This window comes from Megalops cyprinoides, chromosome 9 (assembly GCF_013368585.1).
Source record: "Megalops cyprinoides isolate fMegCyp1 chromosome 9, fMegCyp1.pri, whole genome shotgun sequence".
NCBI classification, from domain to species: Eukaryota; Metazoa; Chordata; class Actinopteri; order Elopiformes; family Megalopidae; genus Megalops; species Megalops cyprinoides.
This window is the reverse complement of record NC_050591.1, coordinates 7,965,128-7,980,760: the sequence shown is the minus strand read 5'-3', so window position 1 is coordinate 7,980,760 and position 15,633 is coordinate 7,965,128.

Sequence of the window (15,633 nt, the reverse complement as noted above, 5' to 3'; positions counted from 1 at the left end):
AATTGCTTTCCAGGTGAGTGCAAAATTATATCTAATATTAATTGGATGAATGATAATTAAGTATAAGGTAGAAGTGTAGAATCATTTAGTGTACCTGTTTACTGAGATATTATGAAGGGTGGACAATTCATGCAGTAGGAAATGTTTTAAATATCTGATCTGTTTCTACCTTGCTTAAAGCTCACTTAGCTTGAATACTTTTTCTGTGGGCTTCAATTAGTTACGAGAAGCCTTGATACAAAATACCAGTGTACATGACACCTCTGAATAGGCTTTCTGAACTGTGAGTAAAGATTCTCTACTGTATTTGAATCATTCAATCAGCTGTGAATTGAAATCGGAGAATATAGTCATTTGGTCTAGTTTACTGATGATATTTCACTGCTTCCAGTCCTTTGTCATGGTTAATGTTCATGTGCAAAGACTCAATACCCACTGCAGCAAGAAAAGATGATAAACGATTTTTTTTCTTAAACTGACCAACAGTGGTTGTTTAAATGTAGAAATGCTTAATTTCTGTAAATTATAGGGCATTACCAGTCTGCAGCAGCATATAAAATACAGAAACAATGAGGTTGTCAAATATATTCTGTCTGGGTTTTTTTCCAGTTTTCATTATGCCACTGTTAGCAATTCATAACCTTCTTCATTCAGTCTTTATTTCTTTGTAATTTTTCATAATAATTCACTCTTTCCAGTAGTCTTTCATTGAATGTCCCTGTAATTCTGTATCTTTCTGTTGATCTTGCTCACCTTAGTATAACTGACAGGGCACATTCAACTGAACTAAAATGCATAGTGTAATCAAGGAATAAAAAAAAATTTCAAGTTTAGTTTATAGTTAGCACATAAACTCATCTTTTTATATTATATCAGTATAATCACTGCATTACTGTTCTCTGTTTTGCAGGGTTTAGTAGTGATTTTCATTTCTGCTCTTTTTGTCTCCTGTTTAGACATTTTTTTGGCCCCCAGAGATCTCATTTATGAAGACTGAACATGTCCAAGCTCCATCTGTGCCCCACAACACTGACACCTGCTGCCAGCACATTAGTTGTAAGATCCAAGAGAGCAATAAGACAGACTTGCACATGAGTGAGGTCTCTGGGGGCCCTGCGGCTAAGGGGGGGATGGATGAAAGTGATGAAAGATCAGAGGTAATCTTCCTGTCTCTCATGTTCCTTCCATTAATGTTTGTACTCCAGTAGCAAGGTGTAACCTGTTTTCTTCCTCTGCAATGGATCATACAGATTACTGACATTGTTTCTGCATTCTCTCTTATAGGATATTTATATGATTTATTTCATAATAAGAGCATGGAGCAACTCCATCTTATTGTCCATCATTACGTTGTAGAATGTAATCCCAACACCCTGTACATGACAGCGGTTTTAAAATTTGACCTGGATTTTATTGGAGAAAAAATTGCTTTTAACGAGCATCAGCTTTCTTATAAAAGGTTAAAGTTATCAAAGACTTGTGCATGTCATTTTGCAGATGCACTCTGGAGTTTTTTAACTGGCAATGTGACTGGGCTTGGAAAATATATAGAGAACCCTGATGATGCCATCGCTGTAACTGCAGTTTTAATATCAGAGGTAATTAGGAATCCTGAAATGTTTTTTATAAATATCCTCATGATCTGTACATTCAGAACATGGAATAAGTTTTTGGAGTATCACCCTATGCTTACTGGAGGGACCTTTAAGCATAAAACCTGCAAGCCAGCTAAAAAGAGTACTGAAAGAACGGAAAAGCTCTTAGATTATATAATTAATAAAATACAAATGGGGGTGGCAGTGTAGCATAGTGGTTAAGGAGTAGGACTTGTGACTGAAAGGTTGCTGGTTCAATTCCCCACTGGGACACTGCTGTTGTACCTTTGGGCAAGGTACTTAACCCACAATTGCCTCAGTAAATATCTAGCTGTATGCATGGATAATATAAAAGAATATGGAAGTTGCTCTTGGTAAGAGCATCTGCCAAAGAATGTAATGTAATAAATGATGTTACAGTCTTTCACTGTGTGGCTCATTGTGTCAAAACTCTACACACAAGCCAAATACGACACAACACTTTGAGATAAACATCTCACTTCTATGTCAAAATGAAGCTGCAATCAAAACCTAACAATCCTTTTTCAAAATGACATTTTTGCAAAAAAATGACACACATGCACCATTTGAATTACTCTTTCAAAGCAGCAACAACACACTGATGTACTTTATGCAAAACACTGCTGTCTTTAGTACTTTGTATACCTTTTTAATTTTCTCATACAGGCTTCTGTGAAAGATTGTTCCAGTACAGTACATCTATTCACATTTCAATGAACACAAAAAAAGAAAGGCTTCAGAAAAACATATATACAGCTTATTTTTGCCATTGCAGATCTGCAATTATTGCATTACTCTCTGAATATAAATACAAACACAGTATATAGTTTGATTTGATTGCGACCCGGCAGCAAAAACGTGCTAACATATATAAGACGATCACTAGGATGTAGCTAAGTGGTTGCTAGGGTGTTGTTTAGTGGTTGCTAGTGTAAACAATATGGTTGCAGGAGCATTACTAGGGCATTGCTGGGTGGTTGCCAGGGAGTTGGTAAGTCGTTGCTAGGGTACACAATATGGTTGCTGGGCCTTGCGAGGGCGTTGCTGGGTGGTTGCCAAAGTGTTGCTAAATGGTTGCTAGGCGGTTGCTAGGGTAAACAATATGGTTGCTGGGGACACACCTACCTTTGGAGAGTGTAGAGTTACATGATCCAAAGCAGCATGTTAGGTCCCATGGCTATTGCTAAAATGGTGACTGAGTGGTAAGACTTTGAAAAATCAACTGAAATGAATGAGAGGACAGAGCGATGAATAAATGAGTAAAAGATGAGTGCGGGTCAGTATGGCTTTCAATGACTGTTGGATAGCATGACCTGAGCAAGCATTGGAGGCACTGTGACCATAGGCCGAAAGGTGACCGAGCAGTGACTTAGAAAAGTGAATTGAAGTCAATGGGAGGATGGAGGGATGAGTGAACGACAATAAGACGAGTACGGGTCAGTGCGGCTTTCAATGAGTGTTGGCTGATTTGTCCCAGGGCAACATGTGAGGCATGGTGGTTATGAGGTGAAAAGTGACCGAGTGGGAAGGCCATGAAGTATGGGGGGTTGGGGTGATTTTGAAAATGTATGGGAGTCTATGGGAAAAAAGGAATGAAAAAACTATAAAAGCCGGAGAACGAGTGCAGGTACATCTTAACTGTATACAAGCACACTGATCGGGGTCAGACCGGACGGGTTACTGTTGGTTTTGGGTCGATATCTCGACAACTGTGGGAGGAGAAGCGGTACAAAATTTGGTGGAATAAGAAGAAGAAAAAGAAGAATAAAACTATTGGATAACAATAGCTTGATTGCTTTGCAAACACACTATTGCTTTCACAAAACATGAAAACACATGAAACGCATGAAACACATGATTTTAATTTTTTAAATTTATTAACAGTAAAGCCATACCCTGATCCTCAAGTTCCCTTATCTCATCTCTTTCTATACATTTTGTAATGTGTGATATCCGAAAAGAACGACTTTTACCTGAAACATTTTCATGTCTTAGACCCACAAGAAACGGACATACTGCAAACAGATGATCACTGCTGAATGTGTAAAGTGTCCCTAGCACTTCAAGTTTCAAGTCCTCTAAAGTGTCCATGTTTGTAGCAGAACCTTAACGTTGCTGACGGGGTCCTGTAGCTCTCCTGGTATCTGTGAACAACCTCAGATCGCCTGTGCTCCTCTCTGCGCCGTCGCTGGACTGCTACACGCTGCTGGCCACACTAGCTGAAATGGTCAGGGTGAATGTATAGGATGGGGTGCCGTCTCTAGGGGAGTAGGACCTCAGGCTGTTCATCCCAGCGTTGCCTCCAAGATGTTAAACCCCTGAACAGGAAACGGGAAAAATACTGAAATAGTGAAAATCTACGCCCAGAAACGAAGATTATTATTATTATTATTATTATTATTATTAAATTGCGTAAAATCGCGACACCTGCAAAAATATTTAAAAAGAGTTAAAAAAAGAGATTAAGACATGAAAAGAAATAAAAAGGGATTAAGAAAAAAAAAGAGCACGCCACAGACAACGAAAAAGATTCCCTTTTCCTAGTAATTTTACTGTCGAAGTTTGCTTTCTTTGTAATCATTTTCCTTCTTTTATTTTTCTGAGGTAATTTTTACGTTTTACGTTTAAATAATAACGTGATGCGGTGAGTAGCAACTTCACATCCACTTTATGTTTGTATTTTATGCATATAAAATGCTCATATCAATGTATAAAATAAACGTAACAGAAAATAATATCTTACTTGCACTTGTGTTCTTAATGTAATCCAGTGAGATTCTGTCGGTTCCTCACCAAACTAGTTGCGTTAAGAAGATATTATAAAGCCAAAGAATAATCCACGGTTTGTACCGACGGCATAAAGGCACAGTCCGCTGTAGCGGTGGTTCGTCTCTGTGAATGAGAAGAACTAAAGGCGAAGCATTAAAAAAAGGAACTCCTAGTCCCGCCCTCGGAGTTCCGACGACGTACATGTCTATACATGGGGTAGTCTTGTCTGTGTCTAAGGCGATGACGTTAAGGGGTTCCCTCTCCCACAGAAATGGTGCAGAACTTGCTGGCGGTAAAAATAGAATTTTTTACTTTCAAGGACTCGAGAGATTTTTCGCTGTATTACACTTTTGAAAGGAAAATGAAAGAAATGCGATGTGTGTGCAATTGTATCAGCGCACGAAAATGTTTTTGGTCTGTCAAGAAAAGGACACGCACCGCTTGTTCCGAAAGGAAAGGACGGATCCACATCTGCACAACAGGCAATAGTATCTCGCTTATTTGCTTTCTGTTTATGTCTTGTATAGCCTTTACATGAATAAATATCCATTGATTTATTGAAACACTTAAAAAACGTATTTCTTCAGTAGTTTCAGGTTGGTTAAAAAAGAGCACAGTAAAGTTACAGTTAAGTATTTATTTAATTTAATATCCTTCCATAAAATGTTTACGAACACACACAATATTTATTCTGATCACAGATGTATTACATGGAAATATCAATTAAAGCGAAACAAAATATAAATAAGTATACGCCAGGGGCATGTCTAAAGGGGTGGCACGGGGTGGCCCCCTAAAATATGATTGGCCTCCCGACCACAGACCACTTCTCTGTTCATGGTATTTACACACTCCATTATATATTTTGAAATATGTGCACTGGGGTGTTGTCGTTGTCTGCTGCAATAATATGGTGAACTCCAGATCACAGCAACAGTAGTGAGTGATGTAGCCTACCGATGGCGGAATTACTTTATCGGTTCTTCCTGTTGTTTTAAAGATTAAAGGCACAATCACTTTTGCCAAATAGGCTACAATAAAGTGGTTAACACTGAAATGTGGGCTTTGAGAATGTTCACTTAGCGATCTGATCCAGTGAAGTTGGGGATGTTAAGCTGTAGAATGGTGAATATCGTTACGTTTGTATTGGAACAAAACAACGTTATTTTGGGGTGTGGTGGGAGAAATTAAGCCCCTGAGTCATGCAAAGTATTCGCTCTATTTGCATATCCAAAAACGGCTTCACAATTGAATGATTCTGCCTTAAATCAGACCAGACCATAGCTATCAAATGTAGCGTTGTAGTGTTACATGTTAACGAGTAAAAAAAAGATCTAAGCTGTGTTTGCTTGCTTGCTTTTTGTCGTTTTGCTGAACGTAACAAAGGAGAAGGTTAAACAGGAAACTAAAAAGCTGTTCGAAACTCCATTTCAGTACTCCATATGATGTATTCAACAGGCCGCCCTGTCCAGGTACTGTTCTGAGATCCACAGCTGTCTACGCTTATTGAATCCAGTGTCCTAAGCACTGATCCAGTCTGTTCCTTCCTATCCTCACCATCTCATGTATGACAGTTGAGTTTCCTTTCAAGTTTTACGCCTAATTTATAGCGTTGTGAGTTACCATCACAGAAACGACATTGAAACACCCACAAGTCTGCTTATACATTGTTCCAAAGTCTGTACCTGAAGTACGTGCTTAAAACTTTTGTGGAAATCGGTGGAATGACACAGGATTAATGTTGTAGTGTTGGTTGAGACAGTATTCCATACAGGATTAAAATGTATGCAAGAAATAAAGGTGCAAATAGATGAAAAAAGCCAGTTTCAGGGACTCTGACGCATGTTTTTTTTGCTGAATTTCTGGATTAAAGGTTCATTTTCATTTGTCACCAGTGCCTGATAGTGCAGCAGCGCTGAGAGGACTGACTCCTTGGCCAGTGGGTTGTTGGTTTGATTCCCAAGAAGGAAACCGGGATCATGCACCATGGTAACCTGGAGAAACTGACTTTGTTGCAACAGTTCTTGCAAAAACTGTGTCTTACGTATTTTAGCCAAATGAGATGTGTTCCCTTCTGGTTTTGGTAGCGTGTGTTTTCTCTGTGTGTGCTGCGCAGTTTGTGTGGGTGAGCGTGTAGCGGACATAGTTCGTTGACAGATTAAAGGCTGGGTGTCCTGCCCTGTACTGTAATGTAAACTAGCAATGTAATGTATATTTGGGTTTGGTCAGCACACTTATTTATGCGTATGTGTCTGAGTGAGTGTGGAGGAGAGAGGGATGCATGGTTTCTTAATACTCAATATGTATAACACTTGTATATATCTGTCTGAATGCACATGCTTGCTATGCATATGTGCATAGGGCAGCAGTGTAGTGGCAAAGAGCAGGGTTTGTAATGGATAGGTTGTTGGTTTGGTTCCCACTGCTATTGTACCCTTGTGCAATGTACTTTACCTGAATAGGCTCAGTAAACATCCAACTGTGTAAATGGATAATGTAAAAATTGTAAGTTGGTAAGTCAGTAGGGATAGGTGTCTGCTAAGGCAATGTAAGGTATTTAAATTTTATTGTGTATTATTGTACAGAAGTGAACTATGTCACAATGTACAGTGAGCAGTGTTTTGCAAGGCAGGACCCCAGCTTTTCGCTCCCAGTATTGAAATCCACAACATTATCCAGAGCGCATTTAATCAGGGGACTGCTTAGCCGTGTTTTCACTTGTATGTCATCAGCTAACATCTTTAAACTTGTCAGACTAAAATATGATTGTGGAGATAGGCGTGAAAATCTTTTTTTTTTTTTAAAAAAAAAAAAACGAAATTGTGGAACTTATCTTGTGACATCATAAAAGCAATTTATTACAATTCCATTTTTATATTTAATCATAGCTTTGTGACGTCGTACGTGATATTGGTCAGAATTTTCTATAAGAACAGTTAATCCTCAGCGTGGTTCAGCCGAACGGTTCAGTTCTTCGACTTGAAACACTGAAGCTAAGCTATACGGAATTCATTTCATTTCATCAAATCATTCTGCAACCATGGGTCGGACCGGGGGAGACTCTGAGGTCACCCCGGATCTGCCCCGAGGAAAAGAACCCAAAAAGGGGGATAAGAAAAAGAAGGGCAAGAAGCTCTTCTCGTGGTTGAGCTGTCTGAGGGGTGCTGAAGAAGACGCATCCGATCAGACGCACCTGGATACACCAGCATCAACTGGTAAGATCAGCATGCTATGGTCCTGACATTATGCACGTGGTGATGCGCAGTGTCTGCTGCAGCAAAAAAGGGTTTTCTAAGGACAAGTTTCTGTCGTCAAGTTAACGGTCATAACGTACGTAACAGATTGACTGCTGCCTACCTTCGATTTAAAACACGAATCTTGTAATCTCAGAAACATATTTACATTCAACAGTTCGTTTTATGAGAAGGATTTAACTTAACGGGCAAGATATGGTGAAACACTAGACACGGAGCTGCTCTTCCCGAGGCTTAATGGTGTAATACGTGACTCGCACCAGCAGTACGACCTCGCGAGACTCTACCAATATCTTATCTAAGTGAAATTATACAGATAGAACAGCACATTATTTCAAAATCAATCTTTCATAATATCATTTATATACGTATCACACCAGCAAACATACGAGCTGGCTAATGACCCGGTTTCAGCCATTTAGAATATAATGAGCTAGTTAGCAAGGTAACTAGCAAACTTTCCTCCTTGCTAAATAAAACACTTGAGACTGAACTCTGAAGTTTGTAGCAAAGTAATACAAAGTAGACCTTATCCTGGTTTAAAAAGGGAAAGGCTGAGTTACATTAAAAATTTGGGAAACACTGGGTAGATCTAGTTTGGAATAGTTCTTCTTCAATCTGTGTAAGGTAGTGGCCCACATTGATTGACGCTTCATTTGGTAATTTGAAGATGCAAGTTACTTGTTTTTTTGCGCTGAAATAGTATTTTATGAAAATGCTGATTGGTGACATAAAGCAGGATTTATTGCCATTATTTATTACCATACAAGTAAGAAGTGACTGGTTGAGAAAACATTTATTTTTCAATTTCAAACAGCCTGGTTAAAGGCTGGATACAGCTGTTTTATTAGGTTTGAGACTTGATGCATTTACAGTTACATTTTGCCATGTAACAGATACTCTTATGTGGAATAATTTCTAAAACATTAGCTCATATAACTAATTCATTACATATATCTGATGAGACACTGAAGGGTCCTCAAGGATGTTTTTACTGGATCCAAAATCCCAGTAAATCTCCTGGTTACAGGGATAAAGATGTATGGGTTAGAAAGGCAGGTTTGTCTTTCAATACAGGTGGCGCTCTCAACCCCTGCATTGGTGCTGGCTGTACTGACAAGAAGCAGCAGATGGATTTGGCAAGGAAACAAACTGAGAAACCTGTCCAAACCAGCGATGCTGCCAGCCAGGTGGACAGGACCGCTGCCACACTTCACCATGCCATCTTTACTGTGTTTCTGAATTAGAATTGGTTTTCCATGTTGTGTGTGTATAGCACTGTGTGTACAACCAATGATTAGGGTTACATTTCAAAGAAAATAACACAAAATGGAAACTTGTCATTTCAAGTAATGATTAGAAGGAGATCCAAGATTAAGATAACATTTGAAGAAAAAAAAGAAGTTTTGTACATTTTACATTAATTTTATGTGTAGACTAAAGTGATGTGGTATTGTTAATTCTGTACTTCTGTTTCAATCATTCCTTTTCATTATTCCCTTGCATTTTGTCCATGCAGATCAGCAGTCTGCAGATGGAGGTTGTTTCCCACATTAGGCAGCGGGATGAACTGCAGGTAGAGCTGGAACTGTTGAAGGGTATCATCCAGTCCCTGGAGGAGGAGAACAAAAGCCTGGAAATGCAGAACCAGGTTAGCTGGTCACTGGTTGGGTCCAGCAAATCACATGGAGCAGACTCTATGAAACCTGTTTTTGAAGACCACAGAAAAAATAAATCATCCTGTTTACCCTGTCAATCTCTCCTGTTCTCTGCAGACTCTGAAAACTGAAAAGCAGAAGGTGCAGATGGACCATGTTCAGACCGTGGCAGATCTGACATGGAAGCACACCAAAGAGCTGAAGGAGGTGGGCACTGAGGCATGTGGGGGTGTACACACAGGGCAGATACAGGCACACCAGGAAATGAGAGGGTTATAGGGCAGCCATGCTGGCCTGCTGATTATAAATGAATAGAACAATTAGTCAGAAGAACCTGGAGGGAACATACATAAAGTTCTATTAATTTGATTTAGTCTATGGTAAATGGATCCTTCTATTCTTACAGCTTCAGTGAAATCTAAAATACATCTACTTGCATAAAGCATTTAAAAAAATATTGCTATCTGCAAAAGCCTTTAGAAAAGGCACAGCTTTCACTCGTGAGGGTGAAAGTACTGACAAATTCAGTGTGACACAACCTTCCACTCACTATGCCCCCCCCCCCCCCCAACCCCCCCGTCCGTCTGTCTGATGTCCTCCATGTCAGAGTACAGATATGTCCAAGCATCTGGAGTGGGAGTTAGAGGGGATGAGAGGCCTTCTTCATGATCTGGACAAAGACACTGAAGAAATCCGCATGCAGTATGAGAGGATTCTGGATGAAGAGAGGCGTGCAAAACAGCGGTTCCAAAATGAGACCGTCGTCTTGAAAAAGGAGGTAAATATCTCATCTGCACACATGACAGAGCATCACCACATTTCCTCAGAAAGTCCCTCTGGACTTCAGATCAGTAGCATTTACGATAGACATGACTGTACCCAAACTAACAGCTGATCGTTGAACAATATTTTGTACTCCCATAAGCAATACAATTCGTATTCATGTTAATCCTTTAAAGGAACATAAAGGAAATAAAAAATTATATTGCATACAATGTAAATCATCTCTTGCTGGCCATATAACCTTGCTATTGCCTTTCCTGTGCAGGTTCTTAAAACTGAGAATGAGAAGCAGGAGATGGAGCATCAGGAATCCATGGCCAACCTGATTCAGAAGCACTCCAAAGAGCTGCAGGACTTAGGTACATACTCTAGTCACCAGTCATGATATTCAAAAGAATTGTTAACAACCATCTGCTGTGGTATTGCATCTGAACCTTGCTAGATGAAAAAAAGAAGTATGGAGATCTCTGATGTTCTCCTGCCCACCCATCCTCCTCCCATCTCCCTCAGAGATCACCAGTAATCACAAGCTGGTGCTGGAGCTTGAGAAGTGCAAGGTGGTTCAGCTGCAGTCCAGACACCTGCTGGAGGAGTATGAACAGCAGCTGATATCTGCAGGGGAGATGCAGGAGCAGGCAGAACAGCTCACCCTGCACTGTGAGGCAAAGCTGCAGGAGAAGCTGGCTGTGCTGACACAGGTGGGCATTGGGGTGCTGGGTGTGGTAAAGCAGACACAGGCATGCCAGGAGACGGAGAGACATGGGGCAGCCATGCTGGCCTGCTGATTAGCAGTTAATTGAGAAGTTTGTCAGAAGGATAATTTTTTGCAGAGCCTTTTTTATAATATTTCAAAGTCGACATGGGTTGTTTGCAAAGAAAGCACCAAATGTGCTCTTATGTGCTTATTTTTGAATCATTATTTCTCCTTTCTCCTTTGCGTCACGGCACCATGTCGCTACAGCTCAACAGCCTGCAGATGCAGCTCGACACCCAGGATGAGGAGGCAGAGAAACTGCTGCAGAAGAAGGAGGCTGCTGTCAAGTTCCAGGAGAAGGAAAACCTGGAGCTGTCAGATGAGACCAAGAAGAAGGTACGTCAGAGCTGAATGCAAGGGGAAACAGTACTTCTACCACATATACAGTACTCATTATACCATTTGTCAGAACTGAGGTACCATAGAGTTCAGTAGGTGAGTTAAGCAGCATGGAAATAAGTTACAGTAGGAGAGTAGGAACTCCATTAGTTTACATTCAGAGAGTGTAGCAGTATGAAATCAGGAATCTCTTAGGAGTCTTTTCAACTGATATTCTTCCTTCCCCATAACCAGTAAGACCAGTAGCTACATTGTCAGATTGATTGTGTTTTCAAGCAGTGCATTGTGAGCGATCTCCGTGGCCCAAGCGTCAGAGACAGAGACATATATGAGGAGCAGCTGCGGGCCCTCCTGGAGTCTGGAGACTTCCGAAAGCGTCTCCAAGGAATCGACCAGCTGGTCGTGGACTCAGATGAGAGACCAAACATGGTGCTCGCCTGCAAATTCCAGGTGAGTCAGCTCAGTAGTGCAGCATAGTGACTGGAGCTCTGGACTCAGTGACCGCAACAAAGTGGCTTTGGTTCGGCTGCCATTCTGATCTTGTTGTTTGAAATGCTAATCAATGGCCAAGTTCAAATGGAGCCAGTCTGTGAATTTCTTGATAATAAGAAGAGTTTGAGTAATTTGTTACATTAGTCTGGTTGAACGTAGCTACATGTGTTGTTATCAGGGGTAGGTCTCTTCACATTTTATCCTCTCTTTGTCAAGGTTTCTGATGCCTTGGCAGCAAGACTTTTTGAGACGAACAAGAAAGTCAACCTTCGCGCTCTGGAGGCCATCGCAAAGATCGCTCCCCTGCTGAAGCACGGCATGGAAGAGGTGGTGAACATCCTGCTCAGCAGCATTGTGGACACCCACCTCAAGTCAAAGGACGAGGCCATCTATAACGCTGCCATCAGCGCGGTCGATGCTTTCATCGACAATATAGGTGAAGTTAATTGCATTCCTACAGTCTCCTCACGTGTCCTTTGATGCCCTGGGGAGCCTTTCAACACTGATGACAATGTGTGATGTGAATTTTTTTTGTTTTCTCTTATGTTGCAGACGGTGCCCTGCTTGTGGATGTGTTCTGCAGCAGGGCCCAACACCTGATTGGAAGGGCCAAAGGAGCCCTGATTGGGAGGGTAGCAGGTATGGCCCTCACAGCTCATTGCAAGAACAGATCTGTGTGTGTGTGTGTGTGTGTGTGTGTATACATATACGTATGCTAAGTCTGTGTCTGATCTGTTTTTCAGTGCTGGTGCCGGAGCTGTGCCCCAGGAAGCCCTGCACTGTGGAGAGAAAAATTCTGCCCTTGCTGTGGTCTCTTTTGGACTCGGCCAGCCATAAGGAGGCCACTAAAAGGCTGTGCTGGGCTCTGTACAGCCAGATGGAGCACAGGCTGAGGGACTGTGCCGCCTCCCAGTCCAGCCACATTAATGAGAGGCTGAATGTGCTGCTCAGGACCTTCCCACTCCTTTAAAATAGAATAGAATCCAAATAAAGAGCAATTATAACCAGAAAATGAAAATGAATTAATTTAATTTTAAACAATGTTGAGGATATTTGTAACACCCCTTCTCCTCACTCCCTCTACCTTTCCTCATTCAAATTCACATACTTTTTTGGCTTGACCTCAACATCCCTTTCAAAAGCACTTAAAAAGGAAATTTATGATATATAAGATAACCTGTAGCATTGAATAAAAAATATCAGTAAAATATGAAAACAATTTATAGACTAAAGAGTTAATGCAATAAAGGAAAAAGGAGAAAATTTTCCAGAAAACAAAATTTGATCTGAGGGCCTGTGTAAGCTGCATCTGTTCCTTTTTTTGTGTCAGAAATTCGAAAATGAGAAAATCGAAACATGGAAAAAAGAAACAAATTCACAGAAGAATATCAAGCATTAGAAAAGATTCAAAGTTCTATCTCATTTGCATTTGCCAATTTGCATTTTCCCTTACTTGTGTTCATTTATACCTTGGAAGCAGACCACTACAGTAGTCGTAATCGTGGAGTCACATACCACCCCCCCCAAATAAATAAATTTCAAAAATATATTCAGGATGTATTTTAGAAATAGGTTTTTGAGCTCACTAAATATTTTGAAAATGTGTAATTTATTTCTGTTTTTATATCTTGCAGTATATTTTTTATTTATATTTTTTATTTATTTTTTTGCAATTAATATATTTTAGGTTGTTTTTGAATATATTCTTTGACTTAACATATTTCTACAATAAATTTCATTTTTATATGTGACATTAGTTATGTAGCTTCAAAGATGTATAACTTGGCTCTTTCCTGAAATAGCAAAGGTGACCACTGGAGAAGACAATATGAGTGATGAAGAAAAATCTGTCTGACTGTCCTACCACAATAATTAATCAATACCAATTTAAACAGTGGCTGATTGAGATCAGGTATTTTTTTGTGACTCCTCTGTCTCCTCTTCTTCCTCAGGTCCTCTCTGCTCTGCACCTGTTTCCGGGGCGTACCAGCACAGTCAGTTTTGACGTATGGAACCATGGCTCCGCCCGTCACTTCACACTGACTACCAATGAGGATCATGGCTTCCTCACGCATAGAGGGCCCCACGAGTAGGACAAAAAACAGGGCAAGGATTTTAACTGCTTTTCATATCAAACAAATGTATATTATACTTCTTATATTTTGTTCATGCAGACTGTCTGTAGGGGAGAGGGGGACAGTTACAGGGGAGGTGAAGTTGAAGGCCCCAGAGGACACAGAGTCAGAGCAGGCTGTCACCCTCACTCTCACTGTCTGAGTGCTGGATTCCCCCAACGCAAACTACGCCATGGCACATCTGACCACCATATAACAGGTGAGTATGGGCAGTACGCACACCTTTTCACACCGGCTCCTGCACTCTCACCCAGTCATTCTACGGAAAAAGATCAGTTAATGTAGAAGAGTGAAAGCCAGAACATAAAGGAAATTCATTTAATGCTGCTACTTCTCATCCACCTGATTGTACATGCTATGTAGCTCGCACTGTATGAGAGCATCAGATAAATGACTGTATGGAGTGGAATGGAATTCAATGGAATTTAATGGAATGGACTGCCCCTGTTCCTCTTCCGAGACCCCCGATATGACCCCCCCTTCCTGCTCCCTGATGTGCATGGAGGCTGCCTACCCTCCCCTCTCCAACCATGGACTGTGTGGCTGACAGGGGGCGCTCCAGCCTGGCCGCACTGCAAGTCTCCCAGGGCCAGGGCGTCCTGAATTTGCTCTGGGGTCGTAATACAGGAATACAGTAATGCAGAAATGGCAAGCGAGGGCGAGGGAACGCATAAGGGAAGGGCACACTGGAGGAGCCCCGGCGGGAGGCGCGCCCCTGCGTGTGCGCTACACTGCCAGCTGCTGCGCTCCCCTGGCTGAGCTCATCGCCTGGGATGGCGCAGGAAACATGAGGCGCTGCCATTTGTCCTCCAGCCAGCAGAGTGAGACACTAGAGAGTAACAGCAGTAGTACAGTGCAGAAGACTGCAGTGACACCGCTAACATTGCTCTGGGATTTAATTGGAGCCCTGCTGATAATATCAGCCCTTGTGTGGATCTGTGATTCATCTTTACCAGCATGATGGGCATTGTAGTGAAGGGCCAGAGCAGTCACCCCACTCGGCCTCGACCTCGGGTCTACGAGGTACCAACCATGCGACTTTGACCGCGACACCAAAGAGCCAGGCTCATTGCTATGGCAGTCAGAACACATACTCAACTGTAGTGACGACACTCCATCACAGGCATTAAGACTTTTTTGCTGAACCGAATCACTTCATTCTTAAAGTACAAGCAAATCTAAAACCCAAACAAGCCTCTTTGACATTTTGACATTATTGATATTTAGCAGATGCTCTCATCCAGAGCAACTTACATCAGTTACAGGTTTGTACAGTGTTTCCAGTTTGTCCAGCTGGATGTTTTCTGAGGGAATTGTGGGTTAAGTACTTTGCCCAAGTTTTTTGCTAGTGAGAAATCGAACTGGCAACTTTTTAATTACGAGCTCTGTTGCTTAACCAGTACGCTACACTGCCGCCCCTGTACATCCACCAGATCTAAAAATACTGCTGACTTTAATAGTTACTGAAGATGCCACTAACAATCACAACTGTTGTCGTTTTTTTTTTCTTTTTGGTAACGATGTGCCAACAGTTTATTTGGAAAAATAAGTAGGAGTTAAAAAGCACACATGAAAACACATGAAACGCATGAAAACACATGAAAAGTATGAGCTCATGAGACAATGTTTCCTGTCTTGTCAAATACGTGAAGTTTATTAACATTTTTCGCTACCACTTAAGGAGGGATAAATACACGTTCCATTACATCTGCATTCCACAGTAATGACTGGTGGAGTGAGAATCTACACAAAGAAACGAATTACTATTATTAAATTACGTAAAATCGCGACACCTAAAAAATATAAAAAAAGAGTTGTTTTTTTCCAAAAAAA